Source organism: Meleagris gallopavo, chromosome 11 (genome assembly GCF_000146605.3).
Source record: "Meleagris gallopavo isolate NT-WF06-2002-E0010 breed Aviagen turkey brand Nicholas breeding stock chromosome 11, Turkey_5.1, whole genome shotgun sequence".
Taxonomy (NCBI): domain Eukaryota; kingdom Metazoa; phylum Chordata; class Aves; order Galliformes; family Phasianidae; genus Meleagris; species Meleagris gallopavo.
Window position 1 is genome coordinate 21,712,660 of NC_015021.2, and position 9,590 is coordinate 21,722,249.

Consider the following 9,590-nt stretch of genomic DNA (forward strand, 5'->3'; position numbering starts at 1 on the left):
ATATATATATATATATATCCAGGAGCTTGGCTAATATAATTTATATTGGAGTAATGAGAGAAAGTCACTCACCCTGCCCTGGGCTCATGAGATGAACTCTGATGGAGCAGATCTCCAGAGAGATCTTTCCCCACTGGCAGTCAGCTCTTAAATGGGTCTAGGAGAGGTGGAGCCAGGCTCCACCCCTTCCTGCAGCACAGGTGAATTGTCATCACCTGTGCTCCCGTGGCTGACTCATTGCTTGCCTCAGGTGATCAATCAGAGGTTCAGGCCGTGATTCAGCAGCCCCATACACGTGGATAACCAGGGCTACAAGGGCGGATAACCAGGAGGTCCTCAGCTTTGAAACAAAAACGACAGTTACAGCTATATCATCATTCTTGTAACTAGTCCCATGGATTTCATTAGTACGTGCATTCCTGAGATTAATTCAGAACAGCCATATATAGCAGAGCACAGGCTGAAGGTCAGTGAGACTATTTATGTGCTTAACTGCCTTTCCAGAGCAAGGTTAGTTAAAAACTTGAATTTTAGATTCTTCAGCAGAACTCGGGTCTTTAGAGAGCAAACGTTAAGACACAAGACTTAATTAAATGCCTCATGATATTAGAGAGGAGTAGAGACTAAGTGAACGTACTAAGCTTAAGGAAGTAATAGAGCTGGTTTAGCAAATGACAGCTGTGGTTTCGAATATGTATTACTTCCCTCCAGCATAACAAAGGTCATTTAAAATGAGATTTTTTTCTCTCAGATAGGTTCTGTCTGACACACTTTCTTGTACTGTCATTCCTGTCCTGATATTTGCCGGCATGAGGCATCTCAAGCCTTCAAGAATTCATTTTGTTGGACTGAGAGGCTTTTATTACCTACCACTGAGTCTGCCCAACAAGTACTTGAACTTTCTTGCATCTTCTTAACTTCTGAATTAAAACTCTGTAAGGGAACTGTGTGTTGTATCAAAACTGCATTTTACAATGACCAACATTTACTACCACTGCTTCAGCTTCTTGTGTTGCATTTCTCAGCCTGCTCCCTACACCTCAGTAGTGCAGATTTTCTTGAAAATGCTCACTACTGGTAACTTCAGGCAAAAAAACATATGAAGATTAAAACCATAATTATCTCAGAGACTTAAAAGTAATATTTTTCACGTCTTAATCATTACACAAATAAGTATGAGGATGTTTGGTTTTTTCAGCCATGTTTAATCTGTTTCATGTGTAGTGATTGAACTAACCCTGGCTAAAGGAAACTCCTTAAAGGGCATCAGGCTCAAAGGTGCTAGTAGAGTGAGGTCTTCCTTTTTATATACAAGACTTAGGTTGTAAATATATGTTGCTTCACTTCTTCCTACGAGCGTTATGATTCAAGACTTCAGTGAATTTTCAGATCTTGATAGACAAGATAAAGAAAAGCAATAGAAGAAAGATAAATATGCACACAGCCCACAGATTCTGTGCGTTATGCTATAGTTTGCTTTTCTATCCTCAGATACATCAGTTCAGGAATCAATTCCTGGTTGGGAACATAACTAGCAGAACTCAGCTTTTGGCTAGTAGCCCAGTTCCTCTGATATAAGTGCATCAGCCATCTCCTGTCCTATTTCCAAAACCGTAGCTTCATGTATTTGTTACAGAAAAAATGCTGTTAATGCTTAGCCAAGCTCTGAAATTAGTTCTTTAGTACTTTATTTTTTCCATTACAGCAAAGGAGAAACTATTTTATCTGCGCACATTTAGCTGGCTTTACTTCTGAAGTACGAGATTAATTCTAACATTAAGAGGCTACTAGTCAGTGGATCTGCTTTTTCTGAGATATGTTCCTAATGCTTAAAAGTTAAACTGGAAATGTTTTAAGAGTCTGCAGATGAAGAGTTCTGATTTCTTTGTGCTTTCACTTCTGGTAACAGAGCTGAGTGTGGTCTTTGCTCTTTTTCTGTAGCAGTGGAGGTCCAAATACAAATAGCTCTGGCCTTCTCAAGCCACCCCAGCACCAATCCAGGGCACAGGATGCAGCAGGAGGGCATAGGTTTTATGTGAAGCCAGAACTGCAGGACTGTAGGAATAAAAACTTAGCACTGAAGAAAGGAGCAAACCCATTCCCTCCTTGCTTCAGCAAACAGAATGAATTTGAAATACTGCATCATCCTCAAGCAAATAGCATCACCTTCCATTCACTGTATGAGTTTCCTTTGTAATTCCTATGGGCAACAACAAACAAAATGCATAAACATCTTCTGTGCCTCCATTGTGGACTTGCAGAGTGCACAGTCTAATTAGCATTGCAAGAGGAAAAGGTGACAGGACACACTTTGACTCCTGAAGCATCCTGGTCTGGGAGCGCTGACAGGTGTGCTGGCATTTTCCATTGTGCTGAAGCTTTGCTTTGCTTTGCAGTTGGAAGCTCTTTGGGAGAGCAGAGATGGTGATCAAAGAAAGGGCACAGTTCTCTCTGGGTACAAGCATCTCTGTTCTGCAAGCTGAGCTCAAACCTGTGAGTGTGAGTGGGTCTGCCACATGGAAGAGGCAGGATTTGCTGGGCTGAAGCAGCCTGGCTATTGCTTTCTGTATTTTTGTAGGAAGTAATGACTAATTATTTCAGCCTGGAAAATGCAAATCCCTCCCCTTTATCTGTATAACATTTGTCATCTATTGGGCACTGCACAGGCTACTGAAAGACAACCCCTGGATAAGGAGCTGGCAGTGTAAACAACTGATCATATTACTGGCTAAGTGTCCCCAACTCCTATATTAAATTAAGTTCTGGTTATTTTCTTCTCATATATAAGATTTACCTGTTTTTTCTTGAGAATACTTGCTAGAAACAGTGACCAGCAATGATAATAAGCTTAAAAATGCAAGAGAGATGATATTTCACAATGGGCTCAGGATACAGCAAGAAGCTTTTTTCACCATTTTTTAATTCAGAATTATTTCATTTCCTTTGCAGAGAGGGTCTCCTGACTGTCAACTTAAAAGTAGAAGTCGAAAGAGAACAATGTTTTTGGAGAAGTCATCAGCTATAAATAAAGCAGTTCATAGCATCTGATAAACAGCCTCCTGTAAAGGGATCCGTGTAAATACATTCTGTTCCTTCTCTGTGTGCTGTCGTCCTTTGTTTGCCTATTTTTCATCAGCTGAAGGCAGCTGCCAGTCATTCTGCACTCTCTAAACAGATACTGTGATTGTGGCAAATTTTGTGAGCTGTGAGAATGCCGAAACCCATGGAGGTTGCAGGGAAGAAAACTAAATTTAGCATTGTCTTGCTGTCACCAGCTTCTCCCATATGCACCTGCAGAAATGAATCTGCAGTGGCTGGAAGCAGCAGTAGGGAAGCCCGCAGCTGTTTGAAACTCATTTCCCCATCTGGTGTCAGCTTCACTGTCTGGTGCCTTTAGGAAACCTAGGATGATGTGAGAATTGGAGGAAAAAAAATAAAAAAGCAGTAAAGGAAAATTAAAGCAACGTCATAAAATTCTCTTGTAGTCAAATGATTTTTCCCATTAAAATACAGCTCCTCTGCAGTAAATCTGCACCATGGTGAAGCAGATGGTGCTGTGGTGTGCGGTTTTTTTGCAAAGTGAGAAAGAAGGAGAGACAGTTCTGACAGCTGAACATATCACACCACACAGCTATTTTAGTACAAATCATACCATTTGGATCTTACTAGGCATACTGCCTTGGAGAAGATGGAGAACAAACAAAAAGAAATGCTTTTCACTGTAGACTCACGGGTAGAGTAGGTAACACTTAATGTATCCTTGAGTAGACAATGTGATTTAGGCTTATTAGTGTTTTTACTGCACCCAGTCTTTATGAGCCCAAACTTTCTTGTATGGTTCAGTGTAGCGTAGACATTTCAATTTAAGAATCTGATCACCATTACCTAACATCATTTTTAAAGTCTTCTGTGAGTTTCTGTTACAATTAATTTCTGTATTTTTGTTTGCATGTTTTTGTTTTGTTCTGTTTTCCTATCACTTTTTGAATTTCTTATCGAGCTTTAATATTTCTCTTGGAAGAGGTTTATAGCTGTTTTCTGTGGACATCAGCAGTGCTCATTCAGTTTTCTGTGTTGACCCTTTAACAAAAGTCTGTGTCTCTTCCTTTACCCGCCACTTTTACAATCCCATTTGAGCCCAGAGATGTGAATGCTTCAACTTTATTTATTGGCAGACCTAACTCAAGCAAATTCCAAGCAATGAGCATGCATAAATCCACTGTAATTTTAAAAAGAGGGAAAGTCTTAAATTCTCTGTACCCCAGTAGAGCAGTTTTCCACTATTTTTATTTTATTACTTCTCTATCTATCTTCATCACCAAAATCTTGGTGAAGAAGTGAGCCTTTCAAACTGAGTAACAGGAACCTGTCCATAAGGCTCCATAAGAAAAAGCAGCAGTCTGTACAAACTGATCGCATATTCCCAGGAACAAAAGCACAGACTGCCTGCTGCACGCCATTCAGGGACCATAAAGCAGTCAGAAAGCCAACTTACCTGGTTTTCCCAAGGAAATGTTAGGCAGCCGGGGGCTGAGTTACCTCTGTCACAACTTTTAGAAGGCTTTACTGCTGGGGTAAGCTCAAGGGAAGGTGTGAGCGTGAGATCACTGCTGCCCCTTTGAGATTGATCATGGCTATAACCAGCCTCGTGAAGACTTGTGGCACTAGATTCAACTTGAAATCCGTTCTAAACAGTGCAGTCAGCTGAGTCTACAGTGAATTTTCATTTCAGAGTAAGACAAAAAAAGACATCTGTTACCTCAGTTCCCCTCTCATCCCAATTTTGATACAAGCTTAGCTTGGCTAAACTAAGGATCTAGTCCAGAATGCAACCCATAATGCTTTGCATATAAATGTATCTGAAAGTACTAAAAATGCCAGCTTGGAATTAAAATGTGTAAATCAAATTTGTAGTCTCTTGCTTAACGCAAATTAAATGGTCTACAATGTAAGACAAGAAACATCTGCTAAGCTGAGTAAAAATTAATGATGAAGAAAATTAGGTTTCCTTGTTATTGATTTTTATCAATTCATGTTCAAATCTCAGAAAGATTTAATAAGAAGCTTGCCAGTTCATACCTAATTCAAAGTGATTCTAAATTGCTTAGTTTCTGTTTATATTTTGCTTGCATATTTTGGAGTTCTTCATGAAAGTGGTAAGCTTGTGATGCATGAATCCACCAGCAAAAACTTCACAAGAATGTCCAAATACATCTTCACCAAGTAGTGATGTGAAGTTATGCTGCTATTTAAATGAACTACTCCAGACAGCAGCTTTGGCAGTCGGGACCATCTTCAGGTTAATCTGCTGGACTCCTTAGTTTACTTGTTTTGCTGTTGTTTTTCAATTTATTTTTGTTTTTATTTTCTTGAAACAATATATTAGCTTCAGGTAGAACTTACACTAAGTGATGTACTTCTCCCTGACATCAGTACGCTGGATCTGGGTTATGTCTGTTTACCTGCATACCTCCAACCTTCCAAACATATCCAAGAGGTGCTTCCTTTGCGCAGCAATTCAGTGTGTGTGTGTGCTGTGCTTTGGTACACTGTACTTCGTAGCAGAATCTTAGGCTTAAATAAAAGATGTTGATAAAACATGACTCTGTTTTCCAGAAGTCTCCCCACATCCTGTGACCCTGGACACTACGTTGCCAGGAAGTAAACAAAGATCAGACTTTACATGTGAAGATGTACTATAATGGGTGCTGGGAACTGAGAACCTTGGAAAATACAAGAGAACAACTTGAGTGGAAAATTGCTATTTTCATTCCACGTCTGCAAATATTCCCCTTCAAAGGAGATGCAAGATGAGCGAAATCTCTATAATGAGATTTCTCATGGGTTTATCAGGGAGAGGGGAGAATCTACCTGCAGTGTTTCGTATTTGCTGCAGTGTAAAATTCTGGGAACAATATTATAAAACATTATTTATATCAACTGAAAAGAGGGATAAAAACCATTGGCTGTAAATCCACAGCTTTACTCCCCTCTTATCAAAACTCTTATAAAAAACAATTTCATATATTGTTATACTGTTCTCCCTCTGGAGAGCTGTGTCTGTCATGGCAAAAGAACATTTTGAATTTTCTAAAATTTGTTTCTTGAAAACATCTGAAGAAAAAGCAGAAGATATTTGGCTGCATTGCTGTTTTATTCTTGACATGCAGAAAAGACCGTTTTGTAGTTTCTGTTGCAATTTTGTATAGTAGCAGAAGAAAAGGGAAATGAGTCTATGTGCTTCTTGGGATATTCTGATACAAGTTTCCTTGTTCCACCCTGCAGTGAAAGTTGCCATTTGTGTGTACTTCTGGGTTATGGTAATAGCACTGTTTGAATCTGAAAATCCTGAGAAGGCTTTTCCAACAGGCAGCACAATGCAGTAAATAACAGAAGCTTACTCTGAATTTTAGCATCCTCTCTAATACAAAGCAGTTGTCTGGATTTTTGTAGCATTTTTTAGAGGAAGATTCCATCAAACTGGACCATGCACACCAGGGAAATTATCTAGTGAGACTGATGGACCACGGAGAATCACATCTCCCCTGTTATTGCCAAGGTTAAAGGAGCAGTGAATTCAGTCTGCATAAAGGGTAAACGAAATAAATTATTATTTTTAGATTGTCCCGACGAGCATTGTTTTATGAGGCTTCTTACAAACGTGGTACGTGTAAGCAGTAGGAGGAGCTGTTGAGCAAGATATGTTTTTTCTACCTCATTGTAAGGTGTATAATTATGAAGTTTATTTGTGAAGCTGACTCAATGATTGCTTTTCAAGCCTTTCACAAACGAACAAGTGCCAGAGTTCTATCCCCAGGAAAACTAAAGTGAAATCTTTCAATCACAAAACATATGCCACATACTTGCGAAGTTTTTAATTGTTTCCAGCTCTGAAAAGAAAGTTTTTGGGTCATGAAGTTCTGGTATTCCACTGGGGAAATTTGTTAGAGAAAGCAATGTGGGATTCAGCCATGGAGTGCGTAATCAAACATGTGAGTCCCTTTGCTCACCCTGGATCAGGGCTGTCTCAGTGCTACACTGAGCCTTCCAGTTTTGCACTTCTGCTATCTTCACGTAGAACTTGTATATAGTGTCTGGATTACTCACATTTAATTGGTGGTCCCTTCCATTTCAAGAGTTGAGTGAAAGCAAATTCTCTGCAGGTTTTGTATGGATGACTTGGAAATGGCCATATCATAATAACAATGGCTGCTCTCTTGCATCTATTTAGCAGAAGATTTTGCCTGCACTGTATTGTTGCATCTGCATTCCATTCAGAAGTGAAAGCTTTGCACACTCTGCAGCTACAGAGTGTTTCAGATCACATTCTCAAGCTGAGATGCTTTTGGAACTAACTCAAACTCTCTTGCAGCATAGGGGACATATAAAGCTACAGAAGATAGGCAACAAAACTCAGGGTGCTGATGGAGTGCTTCAGGGTGGTGTGGAGCATCTTCTGCTGTTGCACAGTGTGTGGGTGCAAGTCCTCAGGAACTGCAGTAACAGTTTGGGGATGCATGCTGTGGCTGGAAGAGCACTTCGTGCAGAGTCTGAAATGAAACCACTTTATTTCACTTGGCAGTCCCATCATCTGACCTCATACCACTGTCAGTGAAGCACAACTTTTGTACAGGTCACTGTACCCTCATGGCACATGCAAATTTATGTTTCATTAGAATGATGATTAAATAAATATCAAATTATTTGGCTGTAGTGAGGCTATCCTCCACATTTTTAGATGTATGTTATCTTTTGCTAAATATAAGATTGACAAGAATTAAAAGAAGCAAGAATAAAGTTGTTATTAAAAGCAAACACAGTTGTTACAGAGCAAATTTTGCTTAGCAGCCACATGCAGCTTACAGCCAGTACAATCAATAACTCAAAGGGGAGCTGCTGTAGCATGCAGCAAAAAGCCAGGAAGAAGAAATTAGCTCTCTAAAGTTGCACAAAGACAAATTGACTGCGTGGAGGGATTGGTGTTGTAGTGCAAGTGTCCCAGCCATGCTAAGACATAATTTAAATAGGAAAAAAGAAACGAGGATTTGTTTAAACTGAGAAGTTTTGCAAAAAAATCTGTTTGTGAAGTGAGAACCCAGTCTGACAGAAAAGCTTCAGCGTAGTTGTGGTCAAAAAGTTAGCAAAATTATTATTTAATTGGTACAACATATTTTCAGCCTGTTTGTCACAGTTAGTCCTATGTTTCCCCAAAGTCCTCCTTAAGTTGGCTCTTCGGCTAGCACCCACATCTTTGCAGTTTTTATAGTACCGAAATGATGAGTGCATATCTTGGCCTTTCAGGTGAAGAGCTCCTGGCTCAGCTCACATGGATAGCAGCAGAGGGGAGGATGAAGGTAAGAGAGAGTCTTTGGCCTGAATTATATGACTTTAATATTCATTTGAAATACTGATGAAGTGTTACGTACCTCTAAGATTTTATAGCAGTATCACTATTATTTGCAACATCTCTCATTATCTTTCCTGCTTTCCAGAGCTGGATGTAAGAATCAAAGCTGATTAAGCTTGATTCTGACTTAAGCTGATCTTTGAAAAGACCGCAAAAAATATTGTGTGAGTTTACACACAACGTCTGTATTACCAGCAGCCTAAGGAGAGAGGGAGCTGTTGGAAGACTCGGAGGGCACACGCTCAGCTCTGGCAGAAAGGCAGGTTCAAAGGCAGACTGTTCAGTCAAAATTTCCGACAGGTTTCGTGGTTTGCTAATTCATTTTCAACACCACTCTTATGTGTTTGACTATCATATCAGCTGTCACGCTCTCGGAGGTTGCTGGCTGAATTCTGTCAGTTTTCAGACCCCCGTTCTGCCAGCTGGCTGAAAATCCCTCCTGCTCATTTGCAACTCAGGCGGCGCGCTGAATTGATTTTATCCCGGCAAACTTCTGCTTGCAGTCACAGCTTGTAATTTCCATTGCTTAGCAGTTATCAGAAAAACAACTTTCAGAAGTGGGTTGGAGAAAGAAAATACACATTTTCAGGAGTTCCTTTATTCTTTTCATTAGCGTTGTCTAGACACCCTCGACTATCGACTTGATAATTTGGAAATGTCTGCTTCTGTTCCTCTTCACCCAAACGTGAATTGCACGTGAATGCATCTTGGAGATTATTTATTACATTTAGAAGATAATCTTCCATGACTGGCTTCAAGAACAGCCACAGCCCCGTTTTGTTTCTTTGTTTCTCTGGCTTTGAGTGAAGTCGGGGCTGCCGAGGGGTCTCCAACTGCTCCTGGCCTGGGAGCAGCTCAGCCCGGTGCTTGTAACCTGGGGGAGTCCAACGATAGGTCACACTGCTGCTCCCGGATCACTTCACATCGATCTTCACTTGAATCTCCCTCTTGCTGTTAAATCCACAAGAGGGATATTTTTGGTCGCTATTCCTCCTAACAAAGCACGCGCAGCACCGAAAGAGCTGACGGCAGAGGAGATTCGGGAAGGGTCAGAACAGGCAGAGCCCGTGGGGAGAGAGGAGGTGACAGGAAACTCCGCAGACGCCCCTGGGAGATGCCTGCGGGGCTGCAGGCTCCCGGCGCTCGCTTCTCTTCGGCGCAGCCTCGCCGGACTACAACGCCC

The 9,590-nt window shown here is 40.7% G+C and overlaps 1 long non-coding RNA gene across 1 annotated transcript in view; it reads left to right on the plus strand.

Annotated features, from left to right (window-relative positions):
• Positions 1-4,487, plus strand: part of LOC104912717 — a 9,309-nt gene extending 4,822 nt beyond the window's left edge. Inside the window, exon 3 of the long non-coding RNA XR_794840.3 lies at positions 2,950-4,487. This is a non-coding gene — a long non-coding RNA (uncharacterized LOC104912717). The remainder of the gene's footprint in view (positions 1-2,949) is intronic.
• Positions 4,488-9,590: the final 5,103 nt, after the last annotated feature.